An 11,285-nucleotide genomic window follows, 5' to 3' on the forward strand; every position below is an offset into this window, starting at 1 on the left:
GTTCGCTTCGTGCAGCCAAGGCTGGTGGTCCGGTCGTGAACATTCTCAGGCCCACTACGCTGGTCGTGTGTTGCTAAGCCGTCTGGTGAGAGCCGCCAACTCACCTACTTTTCAGACGTGTCGAACCGATGATGACCTTGAGGATGCGTCACTCTCTGCACATGTACTTATTCTTACGTCTGGGCGCACCCTGACACAGGTGTGTTGCAGAACTTTGCTCAAAAGGTTGCAAATTATTAACCACCTTGAGGAAAATGTAGTCGTGGACGCGTGGCAGTTCCTAGTGCCAACACGGAAATAAAGTCGTTGTATGATTATTCGAGTCAAATTTGATTCGAAACTGCTGTTCAACCAGTTTCTAAAACAAACAGTTCCTTCCGGAACAAGGTTAATCACTGCGAGTATGTAGTATCGGCTGATTTGGCAAAATGGATTGTACCGAATCCGTAAAGGAGGCCCATGTACCTGTGTTAGCTTCTCTCTTACATAATGTGCACGTGTGGTGGAGTCTTTGGTTCTCTCACTAATTAACACGTTGTTCAGCTATTTCCAATCAATAATGAACTTTCTCAGATAAGCATCGGCTCGCGGCCGTCTTTGTGCGAAGCTTACAAGCCACATGCTCGTGCCTCACCCAGCTATTCAACTGCCATACCACAAACTGATTAACACTCCACCCCCATACAATTAACGTAATTAGAACAGGTGAACAGATGATACACATCGGGTCGCATAATGAATAAAACTCCTCACCAATTTGCTGAAAACTCTTGAATAGCCCACGACTGGTTTTGCCCTTTCTGGTGTTCATTGATAAGCCAGTTCCCAGATTTTGTGTCCACATTATGTTCCCCTGAACTCAGATTGGCTGAACTTTGACCAATACGTCCGTCTGTATATTACCTCGTTTTTTTTTGGGGGGGGGGCACAGCTACATAAAACCCATCTGAAGTTCTCATTCAACGTGTGCTGCTTCAGCTGAGTATACTTCACAAAGCGCCCAACATTGCGGATATCTAGACAACTTGAATGATACTACTCACATTTTAGTTAAGTTGGACAAGTCTAATAGAGCTACCGAGCTTCGACAATGCCGCACTCTACAAAAAGCAAGTGGTCACCTGAGTCAAAACGTCCTTGGGTTTTGGATAGTAACTCCAGAATTTCAGTCATCTAGAACCAGCCTACCCAAGTCATCTGGTGAACAGTTCTTATCTCGCTTCAATGTAATATGATCAGCGAGGCTAACGATGGACATCGAATTTTGGACGAGTAAACTGTATCAGTGAACACAACCATGATTCTGATACCTTCGAATCTGTTCCGAACACGTTAGATAAATCAGGTGTTCGCAAAGAACATGTCGATCTAATGATCGCACATTTGCACCGAGCGCCCACCAGGATAACTCAACTGGATCGAACGCTGAGAAATATGAGGACGGCTGACACGATTGCGGGTTTGCGGTTCTGAAAACCCGTCACCAGAACAAGTCGGTTGACGGAAACTCGGGACTGCGCCCACCTGATGAACCCCAAGAAGGGCGAAACCGGTCGTGGGCTGTCTAAGAGTTTTCAGCAACCTTGCGAGTAGTTTCTCTTGTGAAAATATACTGTGATGTCTCGAATATCGTGCCACGTGAATCATGATGCGGTCTGTGTGCAGCACCTTCAGTTGTAGAATATCATAAACGAGAGATTTAGTTGAATCTTTCGTGAAAAAAAAAACAAACTGATTTGCAAATGAGTGTATTTCTCGAATCACAGAGGATATTCCAAGCGTCACTGTGCGAATTGGTACCAACCAACTGGGTTCAATGATCTGTTTGATTTGTTCATCTGTTGCGGAATGAAATCGATTGAGGAATGACACCCGAAAATTCCTAAGACACTCAGACTAACCCGTTGTAGTAGATCACCTGACCAAGATCACGCTAGTCCTGAACTTGTAAGGCATTTCGTCCCAAGCGCACGTCCACATGCCCCAATGCGATTACGTGTGCGTTCGCTAGTTTTATTACCGTGTGCTTTATACATCCTTCTCTCGTGCAATACAGGGACACAGTCATGCCGAAGATAATTTTTGTGCACGCTTTAAAAGAAACTGGGTCGAAAACCACGAGAATTTGAAGTGCACTGAAGAACAACGATGAACGATGGGAGCATTTTTTAACGCAACACGCGAAAACTTTAAAACTTATTTAACAGCGTGAGGTCGCCCCCAGTATTGAGCGCGGCCCGTGATCCGTTGTAAAGTGTAGATGCGCCTTTGATGAGGCTGACTGTTCTTCAAACTGCAGGATCACAGCGTGATCACCGGCGAGCACAGCGTTTGATGTCACTGTGAATCATTCGTGCACTTATACCAGAAGTACAAATGCTGCCTCAGTTGCTACTAGAAAGGATCTAAAACGTATTTGTCGGCATGTCAACCTCCACTGTTGTCAGCCAGTGCTGGGAACTGATCCTGCTACCGAAAGTAGACTTGAGTGGCGTGGTGGAACCAATTTACAGAATCTTGGGGTTTCGCTCTGCTGTTCGTTTGATATCTATGCTCTTGCAACGTGGGTCCAAATGACACTCCCTTCGTAGGTGAAGTCCTGTTGGAGTCAGGATTGATGGATTATCGCCCATTAAGCAAGAAACAGAAAGCCAATCAAGACTGACTGGACTAAGTGAAGTTGTGAAACAAGTGGTTCGAGACGGAGCACAAACTTTCTCAATATGTCCTTGGTGGCCTTAGATTTGTGCAATGTGGATTGTCAGCAATATGACGCTTCCAGTAGCCCACACCGGCGTGGAATTTTCACAGAGACATCTGTCTGACTTTGGGGACATCCAACAATGATGCTTATGATTGATGATTGTTCGGTATGGAGAAAAGGAACCAAAGGCAGTTTGGAGTAAAAGACATTTCGAACGAGGAGATTAGTTGTATGCCGCTTCCAGAGCTTACTTCATAGATGCCGCAAATCAAATCTGAGACATGTGGAACGCATCCCTCTAGACTATTGTTCGACCGTAAGTAGTGTATCCGTTAGTCAGTCAGTCCGTGTGGATTGCTTAAACAGGCAACTTTACGGTTTCATCAGCCATTTGGTTATGCTCACTGTAGATCACGCGATAAGTATGAATTCTTCTGGGAGGGGTGAGCAAACTAATTTGAAATGGAATGTGACAGCAATTCTAAAGAAGAAGAACTTACGGAATGGCACGTAGGATTTCATAAGGCCGTTCAACTAATCAATTACAGAAAAAAGCTAAACAAATTAAAAGGGTCTTCACGTGATGTCCCTTCTCATAATTGATCAATCTACTGCAGTTCCGGTGTTTGTGTATAATTTTTAAACCAAGGAAAAGGAAACGTTTGGTGAAATTATTTTCCTGAAATATCAGGTGAAGTCACTCACATAATTTTCGACCGGTAATGGTGCATAATAAGACAGTCAATGCTTGCAAGATAAGGTAAAATCGAGGCATTCTCAGGACGCTTGTAAGCGCACTTGGTCCCGAAACATTCGTGGACATTTTGCCACAGCTACTTATCCCATGATAATGCTGACACACATTGACGAATCGCCAACCCGTCTGTTCGATTCGTCCAACGACAGATGGGTACCAATCTGGTCTCGCCTTGAAGTTCTTGAGCCAGAAATGCACCAGGGTTCGGCCCGGATTTAAAAGGGAACCTTTTTTATCATATCCCATCGTTACTCAATAAAAAACGATAACCGGTGTATGAGTATACTAAGATTAGCAAATATCAGCAAATGAATGACACCAGTTTACCGGTGTAACGGTGATACTACTAATGGGAAGGCATGTGTGTAGTATGTATTGTTTTTGGGATTTTGCTTTGCCTCTCTTGGAAAGGGGAGATCTGTTGCGTAATTTGTGGAGTCGCTTTGTAACATTTGCTTGGAATCGAGCGATGAATGATTGGAGTCAATGAGTATCCAGGAAAGTTTAAGAAGACGCGTTCAGGAGAAGATGGGTGTCCAGTTTTTGTAAATAATATGCAAATGAGAGTTTTGCTTCCCCGTCTAATAGTCTGTGTCCGGTCAGTTGGTATTTTCTAGTAAATAACCCGTCAGCGAAGGGCTTCTTCCTTTCATTGGTAGCCAGACGCATTTGTATAGATATTCAGACGAAGGTAATGTAGTCAGATATTACTGGTCATGCAGTTAGAATATGACACTGTATGTACTATGTTCATATCAATCCGCTGAGGGATTCAATCGATACAGTAAAACTGAGTTGCGATTGCTATTATCTGTCGTGAGACAAGTTGATCACACTGCTACTTGATTTCTCGTTGCCGAAGAGTTAAGTGCTCAACCACTAACAAAAACAAGAGAGTTTGAATATTGCTGGAACTTCGTGAAATGCGGATTAAAGGCGACAAGTAATTGCTTCCGACCTTTCTAAACACGCTACATTTGCATGCAGTACAAAGTCGCGCCCTCCCCCGAGATCTTGAAATCCATCCGGCTATGATGAGTGTTATATTTGCCGGTCTAGCTTCCTTTGATCGATAATATTTCCAATTCTTGTTCATCGGTTTTACGACGGCATTGCTTACAAGACCGGATACTATGGTGTTTTCTAGTTATGGAAGGCCAGCACTGGGTTCTCAACGTTTACGACTGTAACAACTGAGTGCTCACCGTCAGACCAGGGGGACCTCAAGAGATTAGGTTGCTTGAGAGGAGCTCTGACAAAAGACGTGGAGCAGAGTTGTCTTTGACAAAACAACCAGTCTGCCACCAATGTGCAACGAAATAATGGCAGGTGAGAGCAATCTAAGATCTTGCAAATGAAGAAAATGTCTTGCTGCTGGAACAAGGTGTCGTTTCATCACAGTGCCCAATTCTTTGTTGACAACCTAGCGAACAAGGCGCCGTTGACGAATAAAAGTTGTGTGCTTTTTATTTTCCGTATTTGTTTGAACTCGGTTCTCATAAGACATAGTTGGAAATCTTACACAATCTAGAGTTTGGCGATATTTCACCTTCCACAATTTGCCCTCCTGATGGTTAGTCTTTCCTGTTCAACCTGCCCGTCACACACAGAGGAGGTATTTGTGCCACATAGCTGGTTTCATTACCATTAAAATCTTAAAATTTTATACAGTAAAGGTCCTGAGGAGTAGTTGGAACATACTAGGCCGGGTTACGATTACCCATTCCATGAATATACAACCTGCTGTCATTTCTAGTTTGTCTCAATGCGATTTAAACTCAGGATCAGCATAAAACATATTTATTTCAGATTAGGTAGCGTAACTGCACCCAAGCTCGCGCGTTCCCTGTATGCTGCCCTCGAGGCTGATTCTGTTCAAAGTCAGTCCTCGGAAGTGTATTCGAAATTCCTGCGAAACCAGAGGTTCAACCAAGACACCTTTTGCGCACAATTTCAGCACCTTGTGGCTTCCCAATCTTCGTGAACAGTCAGGGTTTTGTTTAAAATCTGCCCAGGAATCTCATACCCTTCTTGTTGCTAAATTCAACTTTTTTACTGGCTTCTATGACGCAAATCCACTGGTCTATATCTGAGAAGTGTAGGCTGCTTGATATTCCTGATGCTCATACAAAACCTCCCACAACCTGAAAGCAACCAAAACGCGGGGAAAACCAAACGGCGAAGAGATCAGTCACACTGCTCGGCAAGGCTGTGCGTGACTGAATCTGTTCGATATGAGTTCGCTCCATTTGCATGAACTATCCATCCTAGCCCACTGGATGATCAAGGCTCAGTACTCTCAGTAGCTGCCTGTATAATTCATTAGGTGCAAACCATATACAACTCCGCTGATGTCGGTTCCTCTACCCAAGACCTGGATAATCACTACTGATTTATTGTCTCGTCTAGTAAGGAGAGCCAGCCTAATTTGCAAGGCCGAGAAGCACCGCACGGTTGTTCTTTCCCCATTGGGTATCAGCAACACGGGGAAGATTTGAACCCGGGACCTTCTGGCTAGTAGCTTGAACACCTAACCGCTCCGCCAAAAATGTTTTGTGTGGACAGGGTACAGGGCGACTCATCCTTCAATCAATCCAAAGGTGGAGAAATGGCCCATAACCGATATCTTACAGTTGCAAAGTGAAACGATTTTCTCTCTAAATAAATGCTTTTGGTCTCCTTGGAGTCGAGACTTTGTCCGATTTAATTAAATAAATTTTATGTCCATAAGGAATCGTTTTTAACACTGGTGATGGTACTGCTACTGATTCCTGCTGATCGTAGAACAGTTTTGGGCTTTGATGTAAACAAATAACGAAGGCAACCAACTGGAGTTGAATCAAGATTGAGAAGGCCGTGTAACCAAGAAGGATAGCCTCATAAACAGCAGATTTCCATTCTGACTGGACTAGGTGCGTTTACAAACCTGTTCAAGCAGTAGCAATGCTGAAATAGGGTTGAATGAGGCATGACTTGTTAACGGTAATCACTGAGAATTTTGTCGCAGCATCAATGGATAAACGAACTACTGCAAATTCCTTAACTAGAAATCAGCTGATTAGGGAGTTTGTTTCATGTGACGATCTTCCGCCAGCCGACAAACGTGCTTTAATGTGTTTTATAGGATGGACCGAAAATATGCATTGTTGATAAAATATTACACGTGGGATGCTTTCAGCACCCAAAAATACTGCCAACGTGTATTGCATTCATCGCACAAGAGTTTGAAATGTATTCGTTGGTAGACTTGGTAACAATCAACCGAATACAGATGTCGGATTTGCGTGTAATGGACGGTGCCACTTGGGCTAAGGACACACGAATCGTTTTCCATCTACACTACTCTACTTTACCGAGTAGTCTATTATTTTGCTAATGCAGTAGTGGTGATATCGCAAGGTGCAGATTGTCTCGACAGATGACCATGTCGGATGCTGGTGTATAACCTCCGGAGTGAGTGCACCTGACTACCTAAGATCTCCTTGAATTGCAGCTAGATACAAGCTAACGTTGAATCAACCCTATTTTAAAGTGGCACTTGTCGAAAGGCGTTTGAATTACATCTACAACATTGGTTACATACCTCAAGTGTGTCCTACCGCTTAAGTAATTGTGCGTGTATGCAGGTTTGACGCCCAATCGTGTCAGATGCGACCTGTTTCGCTTGAGTCACCTTTGTGCGATAAATTAGGCCGGACCAAATGTCAGGTATTTCAACACTATCCGACCGGGCTGGGTACTCACCACTACTTTAATCATTAAATGTCCAAGAACGTGAATACTGGTCACTTGTGTTCTTGTTGAAATTACCGGAATATTCAGTTAGTGAATTCAGCCGAGTGCGGCTAAGCCAAGATTTTGCCGCAGTATATACACTTTGTCGAGGATGACCCACTGATTCTCAGCTCCTGCAAGGAGTGCAACGGATGAGTCTGTTTACCATAATACCAGGTTGGTTAGTTGATAAGTTTAGTACTAATACTTCTAATTTCCCCCAGGTTGAGGGTGCAAGCATTTGAGGCAACTTGCCATCTACCAAATGCAGGCTACTCTGACGGCCTTAGGCAAAGCACCGCTGCCTTTTGATTAGGATTTCGGCCCAAGGGATTGAAAAATCTACCTCTCCAGGTGTAGGTCGTATGAGGCATCCATTTCCACGTACAACAAGGAATCTCTTCCATGAATCCCACCATCACACTCGAAAATCGCACCCCAGAATCGGTGAGTAGAAGTGACGCCTAATCGGAGCTATAACTGAACAAGACAGTGGCTTGGAAAGTCCCGGGCACTAAACAGAATGGATGTGTAAAATAAGGGAGTTTTGGGCCTGGACTACGATTCATACCACAGTGACTGGGGACCGAGAAGGTGGATATCGCCGAGCACCTCAGCGCGAATAAAATAGAGCAGATGCAATTTGAAAGACTTTGAAAAGCGTCATTCAAGGCGGCTGAACTTGTCTGAGTCGGAACTACGAAATCTAGATGGGGTAAGATCAGACTAACCATGCTATTCTTACTCCAAACACATACAGCCATCTTTGAGGTGTATTCATTAAATGTCCTAGATCTGAAGAGCAAGCCTCCGAAATCTCGAATCAACTTGATGATGAGAATTCCCCTCCGTCGTAACTGTTCATTATACGCACAAACTAAGGAAGCAGGTGTTTTCAATACTTTCACAGAGTTGTTCTGTGTCTACGCTAAGACTGGATCAACCCCGTGACTTGTTCATTTGGCCGGATGGAAATTTCGTGTCAAAATCGAAACACTTCCTGGAGCTAGATCCAAATATCTTTTAACATTTATCCTACCTGTCCAACGGCTGATCATGTCAGCTAATCTATGCTTTTGTTAGCCGTTCCCGCTTGAAGTTTCCGAGAGGGCTTGATATTAGGAGAACCCACTCCGAAAGCAACGGAACTACATAACAACCAGTGGAATAACCGTTTCTATCGTTGGTACAAATTTAATTGGCTGTTCTTCACTCGCCCTTGACAGATGAGTTGTATTTACTATTTTGACCCGCTTGTACGCGACAGTGATCAACAGATCAGCCAGTTCGCACGTTCATCGACTTTTGGAGGTTTGGCCAAGCGCACCAGGCGATCAATCGGCTATCCAGACCAGGGTTCACGGTAATAAGAAGGCATTAAGGAGACTGTGATCCAAAACACTTGATGAGACTTTTCAAGTAACAGTGCGTGAAAGTTGGTATTGTGCCCCACAGACTATTAAATGCATCTTTGAACAGGCCGTACTTCTGACTCTGTCACACTTTGCAGCTTGTCCAGTGTAAATATTCATGTACGCTATAGTGAAAACATATCAACTAACATGCCTTCGTAACAGCTGTGAGGCTGACTCATTAAGCAGCGATGCCCACATTTCAAATGAATGGGATCTTTTGAGAGGCCGTATTCGCCAGGCGGAAAAAGCGTTTGTACCTGCCAATCCACAAAATTTATTCATCCTCCCTAAAATCCTGTGCAAGGGAGCTACAACTGTCTGTCTACCTAATTTCGGGCAACCATTGACAGACAAACATCGGCAAATAAGGCATCCTGACATGTGCTGATATGGGATGGAGTATTCGATGAACTTAACAGAATTCTGGCATTGCTTGAGGCTCAAGAAGTCCAGAGGGCTAACGTGTTTCTGGAACGAGCAAACGTCATATCAGCTGGACTCAGGCTAATTTCGTTGTGCTCGTAAACGCAGGGTTGAAGCAACAACATCATTCGTTTGCTTAGATTGTTCTGGTGGATCGCTAAAACGTCCCTGAATAGCAGATACAGAGCCTTGGTTTCTGCAGTCACACTGGATCACAGTTATTCAACCAGACAATGATGTCGTAACTTAATTTGTAGCCAAAACGTTTTTGATCAGGTCCATGCTAATGATTTTTTATAAAAATTTTACTCTAAAATGCCACAAGCCCCCTTATATGCTCATCTGTTTTCAGAAAACATCAGGTTAACTACTACTTGGACCAGAAACATACACGTTGCGCCCATAAGTTTCAAATAGAATAGAAATGAATTTAACCCCTTCTCAACTCCGGAGTTTCACATTACCCACATTCACTTCAGGAATGAATCGAATAGAATAGAAAGTCAGTGAACTAAAACACTCTAGTACATTGATCATACTGCCCGTCATTGGCCTTGAAGTGATGTATCAAAATCAACGCCGCGTCAAATTTCACCCCCATTCAGATTCTCAAGCTTGAAATTGGTGGGCTTTACGTGGTTTGTGACCAACTGATTCTTCGGACGCCAATCTGTCTTAGTCTCCCTTATTTACTCAAGCTCAGGAGAGTTTTTTTTACTACTTTTCATAAAGTGACAAATGGTATTGTTGACAACCCTGATTCGAATTCCGTTGACGTTAGAAGAAATTTGATGCCAGTCAACCATTGCATCACATCTGAGTACAAAAAGAATGTGCTTGTAGAACAGATGGATGACAGTGCGACCTCCGAATTTTACTCATTAAACTGGAAGTCTAAGCATTTCCCCATTATATTGTCTCACTTCTGGTGGTTACATGAAATTAGTTTTTCGAATATACAAAATGTTTATAAAAAATCCCACGTATGAGTATGCTATTTGATCGAATGAATTACATCATCTCCAATTCAAAAACCGGTGGTGTTTGGACATCGAAATCTGGTAAAATGTTTGAACTACCCTTCGGGATATTCACCTTATTTATGACAACTCGCGGACAGAATATCCTAACACTAGTGCGGATATATATACTCAGGACACCTAATAAAATAAAGTCACTTGTGTCTCAAAAATGCCACACAGGATACTATACCAGCGTTTGTGATTCCACCTGAAAGAAGAGCATTTAAAAAGAATGAGTGCTTTTCTCGCGTCATCAGGTGTGATGCATTTTTCAGATTGCATTTGAACTTTTAGTCGCAGTGAAACGATCCGTCTGGGTTTCCGTATGAAACAGTGGTGGTGAACCTTTCTACTACCCCATTCTGAGCAGTAGGCAAACATTAGATTTCGTACTTAAACGTATATCACCGAGGTCAGCGACAATCGAGTAAACCTCCAAACGAAGCGAGATGTTGTTCATTTTGGCGTTATCTTGGTATTTTTCTCTTTCCCAATAATTCTCACAATCAATGACCTCACACAACGTAAATCCCCCTTTTTTGAATGTGTTAGCGGGTTAGCTTGGCGAGTTAACTTCGTTACTCGGAGGTACATTCTTGCGGTCAAGAAAATTCCCAGTGAGTCTGTTCTACACGTGGCCGAATGCCAAATGAAGCCATGTTTATGGAAATTTGCATTTGAGGGACCATTGGGCACCCTACTCCATCCGTCGGCTGAATGCGGTGCTTTCGTCGACCAGATATACTCACCAGACGCCCAGAAATTCAGCCTGAATCCAGTGCAAATGATCAATAGAAACGAGCGTGACTATTTGTCTCTTTTGAATGTGTACATCCAGTAATCATTTGCAAAACAAAATGGTTGTCATTCGAGCATGCGATGACTGCTTGTACTTACGAAATTCAAGCTCAACGCCCTTGAAAGATCTATACTTGCATATTACAAGTGGTGGCGTTTTCTCGCTCACCATATCACCACAGATTATAACAGGGGCGCTCGTTCTTTAGGAATGCTAATCCTTGTTAGATGCCACATGCTCACTTCCTGGTGTCTTATGAAGTAAATTAAAAAAGCATAGTACTGCTGCGTCAGAATTAAATTAATCCTTTTAGATAATATTTTCTCAGGAGCGCTGGAAGGGTTTTTTTTAAATTCATCGTCCTTGGTTGTTGATCTGTTCGCCGAGCTTG

Source organism: Opisthorchis viverrini (assembly GCF_000715545.1).
Source record: "Opisthorchis viverrini unplaced genomic scaffold opera_v5_432, whole genome shotgun sequence".
NCBI lineage: Eukaryota > Metazoa > Platyhelminthes > Trematoda > Opisthorchiida > Opisthorchiidae > Opisthorchis > Opisthorchis viverrini.